At 39.3% G+C, this 16,743-nt stretch overlaps 1 pseudogene; it reads left to right on the top strand.

Moving 5' to 3' along the window:
* The first annotated feature begins 11,819 nt into the window (after nucleotides 1-11,819).
* On the top strand, nucleotides 11,820-16,302 carry LOC129561702 (small ribosomal subunit protein uS9m-like; annotated as a pseudogene).
* The last annotated feature ends 441 nt before the right edge of the window (nucleotides 16,303-16,743 follow it).

Below are 16,743 nucleotides of genomic sequence, written 5' to 3'. Positions count from 1 at the left end.
GGGGCAAAGTCAGCCTCTTCAATAAATGGTGTTGAGAAAACTGGACAGCTACATGTAAAAGACTGAAGTTAGAACACTTCCTAACACCAACATAAAGATAAACTCAAAATGGATTAAAGACCTAAATGTAAGATCAGAAACTATAAAACTCTTAGAGGAAAACATAGGCAGAACACTCGACATAAACCAAAGCAAGATCCTCTGTGACCCAGCTTCTAGAGTAACAGAAATAAAAACAAAATAAACAAGTGGGACCTGATTAAACTTAAAAGCTTTTGCAAAGCAAAGGAAACTATAAGCAAGGTGAAAAGACAACCCTCAGAATGAGAGAATATAATAGCAAATGAAACAACTGACAAAGGATTAATTTCCAAAATATATAAGCAGCTCATACAACTCAATACCAGGTAAAAACAAAAAACCCAATCAAAAAGTGGGAGAAAGACCTAAACAGACATTTCTCCAAAGAAGACATACAGATGGCTAACAAACACATGAAAAGATGCTCAACATCACTCATTATTCAGTTCAGTTCAGTTCAGTTCAGTCGCTCAGTCGTGTCCGACTCTCCGCGACCCCATGAATCATAGCACGCCAGGCCTCCCTGTCCATCACCAACTCCCAGAGTACACTCAAACTCATGTCCACTCATTATTAGAGGAATGCAAATCAAAACCACAATGAGACTGACCTCACACTGGTCAGAATGGCCATCATCAAAAAGTCTACAAACAATAAATGCTGGAGAGAGTGTGGAGAAAGGGGAATGCTTTCACACTGTTGGTGGGAATATAAACTGATACAGCCACTGTGATAGATGGTATGGAGATTCCTTAAAAAACTAGGAATAAAACCACCATGTGACCCAGCAATCCCACTCCTAGGCATATACCCTGTGGAAACCAAACTTGAAAAAGACACACGTATCCCTTGTTCATTGCAGCACTATCTACAATAGCTAGAACATGGAAGCAACCTAGATGTCCATCGACAGATGAATGGATAACAAAGTTGTGGTGCATATACACAATGGAATATTACTCAGCCAGAAAAATGAGCACATTTAAGTCAGCTCTGCTGAAGTGGATGAACCTAGAACCTTTTATACAGAGTGAAGTGAGTCAGAAAGAGAAAGATAAATATCATATTCTTACATTTATTTATGGAATCTAGAAACTGGTACTGAGGAATTTATTTACAGGGCAGCAATGGAGAAACAGACATAGAGAATAGACTTATGGACATGGGGAGAGGGAGGAGAGGGTGAGATGTATGAAAAGAGTAACATGGAAACTTACATTACCATATGTAAGACAGATAGCCAACTGGAATTTGCTGTATGGCTCAGGCAACTCAAACAGGGGCTCTGTATCAATCTAGAGGGGTGGGATGGGGTGAGAGATGGGAGGGAAGTTCAAAAAGGGAGGGATATATGTATCAGTTCAGTTCAGTTCAGTTCAGTCGCTCAGTCGTGTCAGACTCTCCAAGACCCCATGAATCACAGCACGCCAGGCCTCCCTGTCCATCACCAACCCCCGGAGTTCACCCAAACTCATGTCCATCGAGTCGGTGATGCCATCCAGCCATCTCATTCTCTGTCGTCCCCTTCTCCTCCCGCCCCCAACCTTTCCCAGCATCAGAGTCTTTTCCAGTGAATCAACTCGTCGCATGAGGTGGCCAAAGTATTGCAGTTTCAGCTTTAGCATCAGTCCCTCCAATGAACACCCAGGACTGATCTCCCTTAGAATGGACTGGTTGGATCTCCTTGCAGTCCAAGGGACTCTCAAAAGTCTTCTCCAGCACCACAGTTCAAAAGCATCAATTCTTCGGCGATATATGTATACCTATGACTGATTCATGTTGAGGTTTGACAAAAAATAAAATTCTGTAAAGCAATTATCCTTCAGTAAAAAAAAAATTTTTTTAATGGCTTATGAAGCCAACAAAAAAAATTTTTTTAAGTCACAGATCAAATATTAGTGTGACCCATCATTTTGACATGAATTATAATAGTAATAATAATAAAGTATCTTTATAAAACAAAGCAGAGAGCAGAGGTACAAGAGCTTAGGAAAGAGGAGAGAAAAGTTGATTGAGTCCAGGAATAAAATGGAAGAATCCCACAGAAATAAAGTAGAAACTGGAAGCATCATGAAAGAGAATCAGTTCAGTTCAGTTCAGTTCAGTCGCTCAGTCGTGTCCGACTCTCCGCGACCCCATGAACCACAGCACGCCAGGCCTCCCTGTCCATCACCAACTCCCGGAGTTCACTCAAACTCATGTCCACAGAGTCGGTGATGCCATCCAGCCATCTCATTCTCCGTCGTCCCCTTCTCCTCCCGCCCCCAACCTTTCCCAGCATCAGAGTCTTTTCCAGTGAGTCAACTCGTCGCATGAGGTGGCCAAAGTATTGCAGTTTCAGCTTTAGCATCAGTCCCTCCAATGAACATCCAGGATTGATCTCCTCTAGAATGGACTGGTTGGATCTCCTTGCAGTATAGGGGACTCTCAAGAGTCTTCTCCAACACCACAGTTCAAAAGCATCGATTCTTCGGCGGTCAGCCTTCTTCACAGTCCAACTCTCACATCCATACATGACCACGGGAAAAACCATTGCCTTGACTAGACGGACCTTGGTTGGCAAAGTAATGTCTCTGCTTTTTAATATACTAACAAGGTTGGTCATAACTTTCCTTCCAAGGAGCAAGCGTCTTTTAATTTCATGGCTGCAATCAGCATCTGCAGTGATTTTGGAGCCCAAAAAAACAAAGTCTGACACTGTTTCCACTGTTTTTCCATCTATTTCCCATGAAGTGATGGGACCAGATGCCATGATCTTTGTTTTCTGAATGTTGAGCTTCAAGCCAACCTTTTCACTCTCCTCTTTCACTTTCAACAAGAGGCTTTTGAGTTCCTCTTCACTTTCTGCCATAAGGGTAGTGTCATCTGCATATCTGAGGTTATTGATATTTCTCCCGGCAATCTTGATTCCAGCTTGTGCTTCTTCCAGCCCAGCGTTCCTCATGATGTACTCTGCATATAAGTTAAATAAGCAAGGTGACAATATACAACCTTGACGTACACCTTTTCCTATTTGGAACCAGTCTGTTGTTCCATGTCCAGTTCTAACTGTTGCTTCCTGACCTGCATACAGGTTTCTCAAGAGGCAGGTCAGGTGGTCTGGGATTCCCATCTCTTTCAGAATGGGTACTGCTAAAATGCCAGTAAGGGATATAGTGGACCTAAGTGAGAAAATTAAATATGTAAAAAGTAAAAAGGATTACAAAGAAGAAAAAGGAGGAGAAGAAAGAAGAGAGAGAAGGGTAGGAAGGAAAAGGAGGAGGAGGAAGAAGAAGGAGCAGAGAAGAAAAAAAGGAGAAGAAAAAGGGGAAGGAGAAGGAGGGGAGAAGAAGGGAAAAGAAGGTGGGGAGGGAAAGGAGGAGAGGAGGGGAAGAAGGGAAAGAAGAAGGAGGAGGAGGAGGAGGGGAGGAACAAGGGGAGGAGAGGGGGAGGGAAGAAGTGGGGTAGAGAAGGGGGAGGAGGAGAAGGAAGAGAGAAAGGGAGGGGGAGAGAATAGAGGGAGGAGAACAGGACTTTATCTACTGATTGAAAAAGCCTATCATACCTGAGGAGGAAAAGTATATAAACCAGTCAAACAGTCATAGTATAATTATTAGACTTGAAATAAAATGAAATACTTATTTTAACATCCTAGCACTAACATCAACTTATACAATATTGTTAAAAAGAATGCATGGACAATAGGCATGAATTGGGACTAACCCACAAAAGTCAGTAAAGGAGAACAAAATCAGACAGGTCTCCAAGTCAACACTCTCCATGAAAGAGTCACTGAGCACTGCCTACAGATCACTGAAAAAAGACAATGCCACTTAATAAAAAATTATACCTGACCTTTATATCATCCAAGTATAAAAGTAAAACCATTTTGAAAAGGAAAAAAATAGATTTAAGAATTTCATTTGGAGAAGGAAATGGCAACCCACTCCAGTGTTCTTGCCTGGAGAATCCCAGGGAAGGGGGAGCCTGGTGGGCTTCTGTCTATGGGGTCACACAGAGTCGGACACGACTGAAGTGACTTAGCAGCAGCAGCAAGAATTTCATTCAAGTAAGAGATGAAGGGGGAGAAGGAAATGGCAACCCACTCCAGTATTCTTGCCTGGAGAATTCCATGGACAGAGGAGCCTGGTGGGCTGCAGTCCAATGGGGTCACAGAGAGTCAGACACGACTGAGTGACTAACACACACACAAGAAATGAAGGGAAACTGACAGTGAATATTAATCGTATATAACCATAGGACCAAGAGTAACACAAATGTTGGATTATGGTTATATTGTCAAGTGAAAATGGTATAAACTTTGACAATATAGAAATGAAGATCTCTCATAAAAATTATAAAGTACACTGATATCTTATGCAACTAGGGTTTAAGATATATCACTTAAACACAGAAAATAGTATATATTAAAAAAATACTTTCAAGTATATTTGCCTCTGGGTTTATATAGTAAAAGTTAAACACTAAGAAATATATTATAATTAAGCAAAGTGAATGCGAAAGAAAAATGACATAAAGAATTGGAAGGAAAAAGAAATACCTAATCTTGCTTATTATCCACAGAAGGAAATTAACAGATAACTATTTAAAATAATAGAGGATTAAGAGTATTATTATGTAAAGTAACAGTTATAAATGTAATAAATAGAACATGAAAACAAACCTTCAAAACATACAATTAAAATAGTAAAAACAAAGCAAAAAACTTTAAACCCACAAAAATACTCTAAAGCATAACGTAATATAAAAGTATGACTCCAAAAGTACTTGTTATATCAACAAATGTCTAACCTAATCTAGTATAAAATAAGAAAAATACTTTCAAATATATTTCACTGTGAATGATTCCTCAATTATGTCTTTTTAAAAGTCTTGAAAGGCAGTATGGACACACCATTCTAGGAACTACATCACATGGAAAGTGAAAGTGCTTGTCTTTATGTGTTTTTCTGTGGATACATAAGGCCACGCTGTGTGTGTGATATGACCTTTTTTTATACTATTGTTGGGGGGGACACAATTAAATCTCACTTCAGAGATATGTACATCTTTTTGTTTGAAGGAGAGACTTACTTGGTTTGACCTATAAAATGCCTGAATCCATTTTAAAATGAGCCATTTTGTGTACACTACATTTTATCCAATTATTTCAATCAGTGAACCACGTATTCTAGAAGCCAGTTGAATCAATTATTCATCATCAGTAAAACTTTGGCAATAACCCCTTTTAGTAAGGCATAACATTGATTGGGAAGCCTCTTGAAGTACTTGAACTCACGTTGGCCTTGCACCTTAGTATCATTACACTGGTTTTCATCATGGGAATCATCTTGGCCCATCCTTTGTAATATCCTTTATTTAAATATTGAAGATTAATTCTCATGGATGACTGAGCTCAGTTAAATGGCTTTGATTTCAGATGTTAAAGGATGTCAGCTTCTTAAAGTGAAATAAAGAATTTCTTGTTTTATTGTAAAACAAAAATTCCAAGCATTTCTTAAGGGAGTTTAGATCCATTAAGAAATCCTGGAGAGGCTCTGAGTTAATTTGCCTCCAACATTTACTTCTTTTTCATTAGCAAGGTTGGGACAACACTATATAGGTGATTAAATCTGTTTTTGCTTAACAGATATGGATGAAGAAGTTTTGGTACCTATACACAATGGAATATTACTCAGCCAGAAAAAATGAGCACATTTGAGTCAGTTCTGCTGAAGTGGATGAACCTAGAACCTATTATACAGAGTGAAGTGAGTCAGAAAGAGAAAGATAAATATCATATTCTAACATTTATTTATGGAATCTAGAAAGTGGTACTGAAGAATTTATTTACAGGGCAGCAATGGAGAAACAAACATAGAGAATAGACTTTTGGACTTGGGGAGAGGGGAGGAGCGGGTGAAATGCATGGAAAAAGTAACATGGAAACTTACATTTTCGTATGTAAAACAGATTGCCAACTGGAATTTGCTGTATGGCTCAGGCAACTCAAACAGGGGCTCTGTATCAATCTAGAGGGGTGGGATGGGGTGGGAGATGGGAAGGAAGTTCAAAAAGGGAGGGGTATATATATACCTATGGTTCCTCTATCCATGGGGATTCTCCAGGCAAGAATACTGGAGTGGGATGCCATGCCCTCCTCCAGAAGATCTTTCCAAGGCAGGGATCAAGTCCAGGCCTCCCACAATCCTGCAGGCAGATTCTTTACAGTGTGAGCCACCAGGGGAGCCACCAGGGAAACCCCTAAGGGGACACTACCTTCTCCCTTAGATTCTCTACACCATTGTGAGTCAAATCTCTTTTTCATCAACATTGGTATTTGTTACCCTGATCTCTTAATTCACTTAATAAATATTTATTGAGCATCTGTTATATGTAATGGACTGGGCTAAGCCATGAAAGCCGACTCATTGGAAAAGACCCTGATGCTGGGAAAAACTGAAGGCAAAAGGAGAAGGGGCAGCAGAGGATGAGATTGTTAGATAGCATCACTGCCTCAATGGATGTGAGTTTGAGTAAACTCTGGGAGACAGTGGAAGATAGAGGAGCTTGGCATGCTTCAATCCATGGGGTCACAAAGAACGGACACAAATTAGCTACTGAACAGCAAAATAAACAAAGCAATGAGACTACAGAAAGAGAACATTGGATATTAATCTTATCTTTATGGAACCAGACACATACTTGGTGTGTGTATTTAATGAATGAATAAATGGCTGTTTTCTTCCTTCTTTCCTTCCACTTTCTTCTTCTTTTTTTTTTTTTTCTTCTCTTCCATTTCAGGTCTTGAATGATAACTTCTCTCTGGCTCCTAAAAATAATTTTTAAAATCTATTTCAGTTCACCAATTTATTGTATAAAAGAATCTTGATTATATACAATTAGCTCAACTCTGCTGTATTAGCATCTATTTTTGAAAAATACTGCATGATCAACAGGTTTCATTGTATATGATTTATTATTCAATCTAAAATTTATATATTTGTGAACATAGGTATAAACATGCAAAGACTTGGAGGCTTTGAGTCTTGCTCTTTTCAACAGCCTGCTTCCATGGCAACAGAATCTATTAGAAGCAACCTTGTCACCACAACTTTAGGTTCAAATAATTTCACAGAAAAGATAAAAAGGTATGTGGCAACTCTATCTTGCTCCATCTTTTACATAAAATAATTTCTCAGGAATATGATCAGCATTTGAGACAACCATGATTAAAAATTAAAAGGCCCAGAGAGAGAGAAAAAGACTATCCATAACAGGGATTTTGAAAACGTAATGAAAGGTAGAGAAAACATGGTAGGACTGCAGTCTTTTAACGTTCTCTGCATAGTGAACAATTGATCCAAAGTTTAAAATGTGAAGCTTTATATCATCACTGGAAGACTAAAATGTTTATCCTTAAGAGTTTATACTTGGACACTCATGAAGAACAAAAAAAATTTTTATCCGTTAAGCTTGAAGAAATCCTCAGTTTATAGTGTCACCTATTACTTGGATCAGAAAATTAAATATGAGTGCAAATATATCATTATGTGCTTTGAATGTCAGAGGACTTTTTCCAAACCCATTGTACAACAAAGGCAGAGGGGCCCTTATGTGTGTGAGTGTGTGTGTGTGCTCAGTCATGTCCAACCCACGGACTGTAGCCCTACAAGCTCCTTTGTTCATGGGATTTTCCAGGCCAGAAAACTGGAGTGGGTTGCCATTTCTTACTCCAGGGGATATTCCTGATCTAGGGATCAAACCCACATCTCTTGCATCTCCTGGATTGGCAGGCAGATTCTTTACCACTGTACAACCTGGAAAGCCCTAAGAGGGGCCCTAGTAGAACACAGAATTGTCAGCCCAACATTTTTTGTTCTTGGTTCACTGGCTTTCCACATCACTGTGCTCTAAAATACTCCGTGTCAATTTTGTTGAACTCAATAGGTCATGGAGTCTCCTCATAAGGTCTCGGTCATAGAATTAATTCCTGGGTATATTAAGTTTTATGGCCACAGACAGCACCAAAATTTCCACTAATCATAAGAAAAGCTGGGCCAGCCAGCAATGCTAAAAACTTCATCTTCAAAACTGTTTACTGAAGTTATTATAATGATTAAATATAATCAAGTACATATATACCCATTTGTATTTAGTTTTATTAGGAGATTTAGCTCAGGTTGTGATTGTTTGGTCAATGTAACCCCTTCAGAGATACAGACAGAATCATTTCTGTAAAGAACAATAGACACAGTCTGGTAACTGGATATACAATTAAAAAATTTACTTATAACTTAGATAAATGTAACATGAATATATATGTAATCAACATCTAATATTGTCTGATGTCCATAACAATATACATAAACATATGCAAATTTGTCAGAGAAGGCAACGGCAAGCCACTCCAGTACTCTTGCCTAGAAAATCCCATGGACAGAGGAGCCTGATGGGCTGCCGTCTATGGGGTCGCACAGAGTCAGACACAACTGAAGTGACTTAGCCGCAGCAACAGCACGCAAATTTGTCAATATGCACATTTTAAATTCAGGATTTAAAGTTAGAATACTAGGAACTTAAATTTATAACATTAGAATCAAAGTTTTGGTGCTTTTAAATTGTGCCCCAGCCTAGTTCATGGAAAAGAGTGTGGCAAAAGATCTATTTGCATTCTTGGTAAGGCCTAGTGTGCTATAGTCCATGGAGTCGCACAATAGTTGGACACAACTTAGTGACTGAAAAATAACAACAAAAGTATTTTTGTTAATAAATATCTTTCTCCACCAGAATACAAACTCCAAGAGCCCAGAGACTGTCTACATTGAACTCAGCATAATCACCAGCAGGCAGTAAACCAATTGTAGACTAGTTGAAGAGAGCAAGTTAAGTTCAAAAGGTACTTTTTGTTAAATTTCTTTTAATTTTTAAGCTTAGAAGTTACAAAAAATTTAATTTTGAGATAATACTATACTTACAAAAAGTTGCAGAAATACTATAAGGAATTCTTATATACCTTCCACTCATATTCTATAAATATCTTACATGGCTCAGATGGTAAGGAATCTGCCTGCAATGTGGGAGACCCAGGTTTAATCCCTGGGTTGGGAAGATTGCTGGAGAAGGGAATGGCAACCCACTCCAGTATTCTTGCCTGGAGACTCCCATGGACAGAAGAGCCTGGAGGGCTACAGTCCATGGGGTCAAAGAGTCAGACATGACTGAGTGATTAACACTTTTACCTTCTATATAACCACAGTGAGTGCTAGAGTTCTAGTCACTCGGTCATGTCCAACTCTTTGCAACGACATGGATTGTAGCCCACCAGGCTTCTTCTGTCCATGGGATTTCCCAGGCAAGAATACTGGAGTGGGTAGCCATTCCCTTCTCCAGGGGATCTTCCAAACCCAGGAATCAAACCCAGGTCTTCCAAATTGCAGGCAGATTCTTTACTGTCTGAGTCACCAAGGAAGTTCCATATAACCACAGTACAATCATTAAAATCAAGAAATTAATATTAGAATCAATCTTAACATTCAGTAATGCTATTACCTAATTTATAGACTTTCTTCAAATTCACCAATTTACCCACTAATATTCTTTATCTGGTTCAAGATCTAACCTACTATCATGTGATGCATGTAGTTGTCATGTCACTTTACTCTTCTATAAGCTGAAGTAGTTACTCAGCCTTTCTTTGTCTTTCATGACCTTCACACTTTAAAGAATGCTAGCCAGTTATTTTGTAGAATGCTGCTCAATTGGAATTTATCTCATGATTTCCTCATGATTAAATTCAGATTATTCATTGTTGGTGAGAATACCACAGTAGTGACGCTGTGTCCTTCTCAGTGCATCATATCAGGAGGCACATGATATCAGTTTGTCCCATCATAGGTAGTATTAACTTTGATCACATGACAAAGGTAAAAACAGCTGGTGGAGAACAGTATTTTGTTACAGAAGCCCAAACAGATTAAAATAAAGAGATCTATGACACACACAAAATACATTAAGACACTCTATTAAAAAAAATCAGGCATTAAATAAAAAGAAGAAAAAACACTACCTTCTAATCAATCAATAAATCTATAACAATATAGGACTCTTCCGAATTTCTGTTTTATCTTGTGTCAGTTTTGGTAAGTTGTATTTTTCAAAGAATTCATCAATTTTGCCTAAGTTGTTAGACATATGAGCATAAAGTTGTCAATATATTCTCTTATTGGGCTTCCCTTGTGACTCAACTAGTAAGGAAGCCATCTGCAATGTGGGTGACCTGGGTTTGATCCCTGGGTTGCGTAAATCCCCTGAAGAAGGGAAAGGTTACCCACCCCAGTATTCTGGCTGGGATAATTCCATGGACTCTATGGTCCATGGGGTCGCAAATAGTCAGACACAACTAACTTTCATTCACTCACTCATATTCTCTTATTATTCTTGTTATGTCTATAATATCTATAGTGATAGTCCCTCTCTATTCTTTAGAGCATCAGATTTTATTTTCACCAAAAGACATATCCACAACTGAGTGTCATTTCTGTTTTGGCCAAGCCTTTTCATTCTTCTAGAGTTATTTCTCTGCTCTTTCCAAGTAGCATATTGGACATCTACCAACCTGGGGGGCTCATCTTCCAGTGTTATATCTTTTTGCCTTTTCATACGGTTCATGGGGTTCTTGAGGCAAGAATACTGAGGTGGTTTGCCATTCCCTTCTCCCTGAACTGCCTGGTTCATAGCTTCATTGAGATACACAAGGTAATGCTAGGCTTCAACAATACATGAAGCAAGAACTTCCAGATGTACAAGCTGGATTGTCTTTCAGAGGAACCAATGATCAAATTGCCAACATACACTGATCATAGAAAAAGCAAGGGAATTCTAGAAAAATATCTACTTCTGCTTCACTGACTATGTTAAAGCCTTTGTATGGATCACAATAAACTGAGGAAAATTCTTAAAGAAATGAGACTAAATACCAGACCACTTTACCTGCTTCCTGAGAAACCTACATGCAAGTCAAGAAGCAAAAATTTGAATTGGATTCAAATTGGGAAGGAAATTTGACTGATTCAAAACTGGGAAGGAAATATGTCAAGGCTGTATATTGTCACCCTGCTTATTTAACGTATATGAAGAGTTCAGTTCAGTCGCTCAGTTGTGTCCGACTCTTTGCGACCCCATGAATCACAGCACGCCAGGCCTCCCTGTCTATCACCAACTCCCAGAGTTCACTCAAACTCATGTCCATCGAGTCAGTGATGCCATCCAGCCATCTCATTCTCTGTTGTCCCCGTCTCCTCCTGCCCCCAATCCCTCCCAGCATCAGAGTCTTTTCCAGTGAGTCAACTCTTCGCATGAGGTGGCCAAAGAAATGCTGAGCTGGATGAATCATAAGCCAGAAATCAAGAGATTGCTGGAAGAAATATCAATTACCTCAGATATGCAGATGATACCACTTTAATGGCAGAAAGTGAAGAGGAACTAAAGAGCCTCTTGATGCAAGTGAGAGAAGAGAGTGAAAATGCTGGCTTAAAATTCAACATTCATAAAATGAAGGTCATGGCATCCAGCCCCATCAATTCATGGGAAATAGATGGGGAAAAACTGGAAACAGTGGCAGATTTTATTTTCTTGGGCTCTAAAATCACTGCAGATGGTGACTGCAGCCATGGAATTTAAAATTAGTATTTTAAAAGATGTGTGCTGCGGTTTGCAGGCCCTGCCCCTCTGTCCTCTCCTTATCTCCCTTTGCCAACATGGTTGCTCCCTGTGTGTCCTGCCTGCTAGCTGCCTCCTTCTGTCTCTTTCTTAGGGTTAGGATTAGCTTTGTCCCCAGACAAGGCCTCTGGAAAGCCACCACTGCTGAGCTACAGACAAGTACCAGATGCCAGTTATCAGGGCTAAAAAGGGTTTCCCTGGTGGCTCAGGTGGTAGAGAATCCGCCTGAAATTTGGGAGACCCAGGTTCCATCCTTGGGTTGGGAAGATCCCCTGGAGGAGGGCATGGCAACACACTCCAGTATTCTTGCCTGGAGGATTCACATAGACAGAGAAGCCTGGTGGGTTACAGTCCATGGGGTCACAAAGAGTCGGACATGACTGAGTGACTAAGTATAGCAAAGGCTAAGACACACTGCAGTTGTAACAAGAAAAATGTTGCAGCCTTAAGATGTGAAACTTATATAGCAGATTTTACTGTAAAGCAGATTGAAGAATTCAACATAGGAAAGAGACACTTAACTGACATGATGGGAGAAGATCCAGAAAGTTTTACCCAAGAGAATATTTACAGAGTGATTACTTACCCCAGGGGCTTGAGAAGTGAGCCTAGTCAATAATGAAGCATCCTGAAGAGATTTTTCCAAAACAAAGAGCATCCAGCGGAGAAGATGGCCGCCCATTTCATTTTCTTTTTATACTGGCAAACAAGCATATTATTCATGAGTGCATGAGGCACACAGAAAACTACTACATGTGAAGAGAAAAAAAAAAAAAAAAACAACCAAAACTAGCTGTGAGCTCAAGGTCTGTTAACTAAAACCCAAAAACCCAATTGGCAGCAGATGACTGATTCAGTTCAGTTCAGTTCACTTCATTTCAGTCGCTCAGTTTTGTCCGACTCTTTGCAACCCCATGAATCACAGCACGCCAGGCCTCCCTGTCCATCACCAACTCCCGGAGTTCACTCAGACTCATGTCCATCGAGTCAGTGATGCCATCGAGCCATCTCATTCTCTGTCGTCCCCTTCTCCTCCTTCCCCCAATCCCTCCCAGCATCAGAGTCTTTTCCAGTGAGTCAACTCGTCGCATGAGGTGGCCAAAGTATTGGAGTTTCAGCTTTAGCATCAGTCCTTCCAATGAACACCCAGGATTGATCTCCTTCAAAATGGACTGGTTGGATCTCCTTGCAGTCCAAGGGACTCTCAAGAGTCTTCTCCAACACTACAGTTCAAAAGCATCAATTCTTCGGCGATCAGCTTTCTTCACAGTCCAACTCTCACATCCATACATGACCATGGGAAAAACCATTGCCTTGACTAGACGGACCTTGGTTGGCAAAGTAATGTCTCTGCTTTTTAATATGCTATCGAGGTTGGTCATAACTTTCCTTCCAAGGAGTAAGCGTCTTTTAATTTCATGGCTGCAATCAGCATCTGCAGTGATTTTGGAGTCCAAAAAAATAAAGTCTGACACGGTTTCCACTGTTTCCCCATCTATTTCCCATGAAGTGATGGGACCAGATGCCATGATCTTTGTTTTCTGAATGTTGAGCTTCAAGCCAACCTTTTCACTCTCCTCTTTCACTTTCATCAAGAGGCTTTTTAGTTCCTCTTCACTTTCTGCCATAAGGGTGGTGTCATCTGCATATCTGAGGTTATTGATATTTCTCCCGGCAATCTTGATTTCAGCTTGTGCTTCTTCCAGCCCAGCGTTCCTCATGATGTACTCTGCATATAAATTAAATAAGCAGGGTGACAATATACAGCCTTGACGTACTCCTTTTCCTATTTGGAACCAGTCTGTTGTTCCATGTCCAGTTCTGTTGCTTCCTGACCTGCATACAGGTTTCTCAAGAGGCAGGTCAGGTGGTCTGGACTGATTAAGGAGGAATTATTTGGAGAAGGAAATGGCAACCCACTCCAGTGTTCTTGCCTGGAGAATCCCAGGGATGGGGGAGACTGGTGGGCTGCCGTCTATGGGGTCGCACAGAGTTGGACACGACTGAAGCAACTTAGCAACAGCAGCAGCAGAAGAAGAAATGTTAGTGGAAAAACTGTCAGATAAAAAATAAGCTCAGTCCATTTGGCTGCTGAAAAGATTATCAATGTTGCCCTCTGGTGCTATTGAAGAAGAATTTGTGTTCATAAGCAAAAGTAATGACAAACTATAAAAATAATCTCTGCCTTTAGATAAAATGTTGATCTTGTCCTCTGTTGTGTAAAGAAAAAAATAGCAGTATGTTATTTATTTTCCAAATATTGAGGGATTTTCTAAATATCTGATATTTTCACTGAATACAGAAGTCTAGTCAGACAGTTTTCTTTCAGTTTCTCAAAAATATTGTTCCAATGTTTTCTGGAAAACATTGTTATCGATATTCAGTCATTTATATTCTTGTCCTCCTGTGTGTAATGTATCTTTTTTTCTTTTGTAATATTTTCTCTTTATTTTTCATCAAGATGTGCCTAGGGTGATTTTCTGTTTTTCTGTAGTGAGACACTTAAATAAAAAATTAAGATTCTTTGGAGCTGTTATTTGTCATATATTTTCCACTAAAATTAACCATATGTTAGACTTCTTGCTATTGATTGAGGCTCTGCTCACTTTCTAAAAAATCTTTATTTTTTCTGTTCTTTCGATTGAATAATTTCTGATGATCTACTTTTTAAGTTTACTGTGATTTCTTTGTCATCTTCAGTCTTCTGTTAAACTTCCAGTATTTTTAAATTTCAGATATTTCACATTTCAGTTCTATAATTTTCTAATGGTTCTCTTTCATAGTTTGTATTTTTTGGCTGAGATATCCTATTTGTTCTTTCTACGGGGCCACATTTTTCTTTATGTTCTCAAACACAGTTAGAATAGTTGCTTTATAATCCTTACCTGGTAATTTCAATACTTGTGTCATCTAAGAGTAAAGAGATCATCTTTACTGATCATATGTTCTGTTGAGTAAGAACTGCAATTTTCTGTTCCTTCATTTGTCAAATTATTTGGAATTGCATTATGTGATTGATATTTTATAAATATATATTTTATCTTGTGAGCTATATATTATAAAGATTCAAGGTCTTCTTATATTCTCCCAAAAGCATTGTGGGTTTTGTTGATGTTTTGATGGACAGTTAATTTTACTGAACTTGAACTCCAGACTCTGCATCCCTGTAGAGTGAAGCAGCTGAAAGTCTATTCAATTATTTTAGCCTTAGTTACTCCATACTTGTGCTATTCAGGGGTCAGGCAGAGATAGTGGCAGATTTTATATTCATAATTTGGGGTATCTGGTATTGATGTTCTCTTTCCCTATCTTTTCTCTCTGTATTAGTTTCCTAGAGATGCTATAACAGAGTATCACTAGGTGATACTAGGTGAAACTAGGTGGCTTAAAACAATAATTTGTTCTCTTACAATTCTGAAGGCTAGCAGTCCAAAATCAAGGTATTGGCAATATTAGCTTCTCCTGGAGGCTCTGAGAAAGGATCTGTTCTATGCCTCTCTCATAGGGTTTGGTGGTTGCCAATAATAGTTGGCATTGATTGGTTTGCAGCTGCATATTCCAGTCTCAGAGAGTTCTGACAAAACGTGATCCACTGGAAGAGGGAATGGCAAACCACCCCCATACTCTTGCCATGGGAAAATCAGGAATTGTATAAAAAGACAAAAAGATATGAAACCAAAAGATGAGTCCCCCTGATCAGAAGGTATCTCATATGATACTGGGGAAGAGAGGAGGACAACTACTAATAGCCCAGAAAGAACCAAGTGGCTGGGACAAAGCAGAAATGATGCTCAGTTGTGGATATGTCTAGTGGTGAAAGTAAAAGCCAATGCAAAGAACAGTATCGCAGAGGAACCTGGAATGTTAGGTCCACGAACCAAGGCAAATTGGATGTGGTCAAGCAGGAAATGGTAAGAATAAACATCAACATCTTAGAAATCAGTGAATTAAATGGATGGGAATGGGCGAATTTAATTCATATGACCATTAGATCTACTGTGGGCAAGAATCCCATAGAAGAAATGGAGTAGCCCTGTTAATTGACAAAAGAGTCCGAAATGTAGTACTTGGCTGCAACCTCAAAAATGACAGAACAATCTCAGTTTGTTTTTGAGGTAAGCCATTCAACATCACAGTAATTTAAGTCTATGCCTCTACCAACAAAGCTAAAGAAGCTGAAGTTGATCAGTCCTATGAAGACCTAGAAAAACTCAGAACTAACATCAAAAAAGATTTCTATTCAACATTGGGGACTGGAATGCAAATGCAGGAAGAGATACCTGGTGTAATAGGCAAGTTCAGTCTTGGAGTACAAAATGAAGTAGGGCAAAGGCTGACTGAATTCTGCCAGGAGAATGCATTGGTCATAGCAAACATCATTTTCAACAAAACAAGAGATGACTACACACGGATCAGCAAATGGTCAATACCAAAATCAAATTGATTACATTCTTTGTAGTCGAAAATGAAGAAGCTATATATAGTCAGCAAAAACAAAATCTGGAGCTGATTGTGGCTTAGATCATTAGCTTCTAATAGCAAATTTCAAGTTTAAACTAAAGAAATCAGAGAAAACACTAGGCCATCCAGGTAGACTTAAATCAAATACCCTATGAATATGCTTATTTAACTTATATACAAGGTATATCATGTGAAATGCCAGGCTGGAAGAAGCACAAGCTGGAATCAAGATTGCCAGGAGAAGTATCAATAACCTCAGATACACAGATGACACCACCCTTACGGCAGAAAGTAAAGAACTAAAGAGCCTTTTGATGAAAGTGAGAGAGGAGAGTGAAAAAGCTGCTTTAAAACTCAGCATTCAGAAAACTAGGATCATGGCATCTGGTCTCATCAGTTCACTTCAGTTCAGTTCAGTCGCTCAGTCGTGTCTGACTCTTTGTGACCCCATGAATCACAGCACGCCAGGCCTCCCTGTCCATCACCAACTCCCGGAGTTCA

Source organism: Moschus berezovskii, chromosome 5, assembly GCF_049115385.1.
Source record: "Moschus berezovskii isolate FMDL1 chromosome 5, NW_MosBer_1.0, whole genome shotgun sequence".
In the NCBI taxonomy this organism is placed as follows: Eukaryota; Metazoa; Chordata; class Mammalia; order Artiodactyla; family Moschidae; genus Moschus; species Moschus berezovskii.
This window is presented reverse-complemented; position numbering and strand designations above follow the sequence as displayed.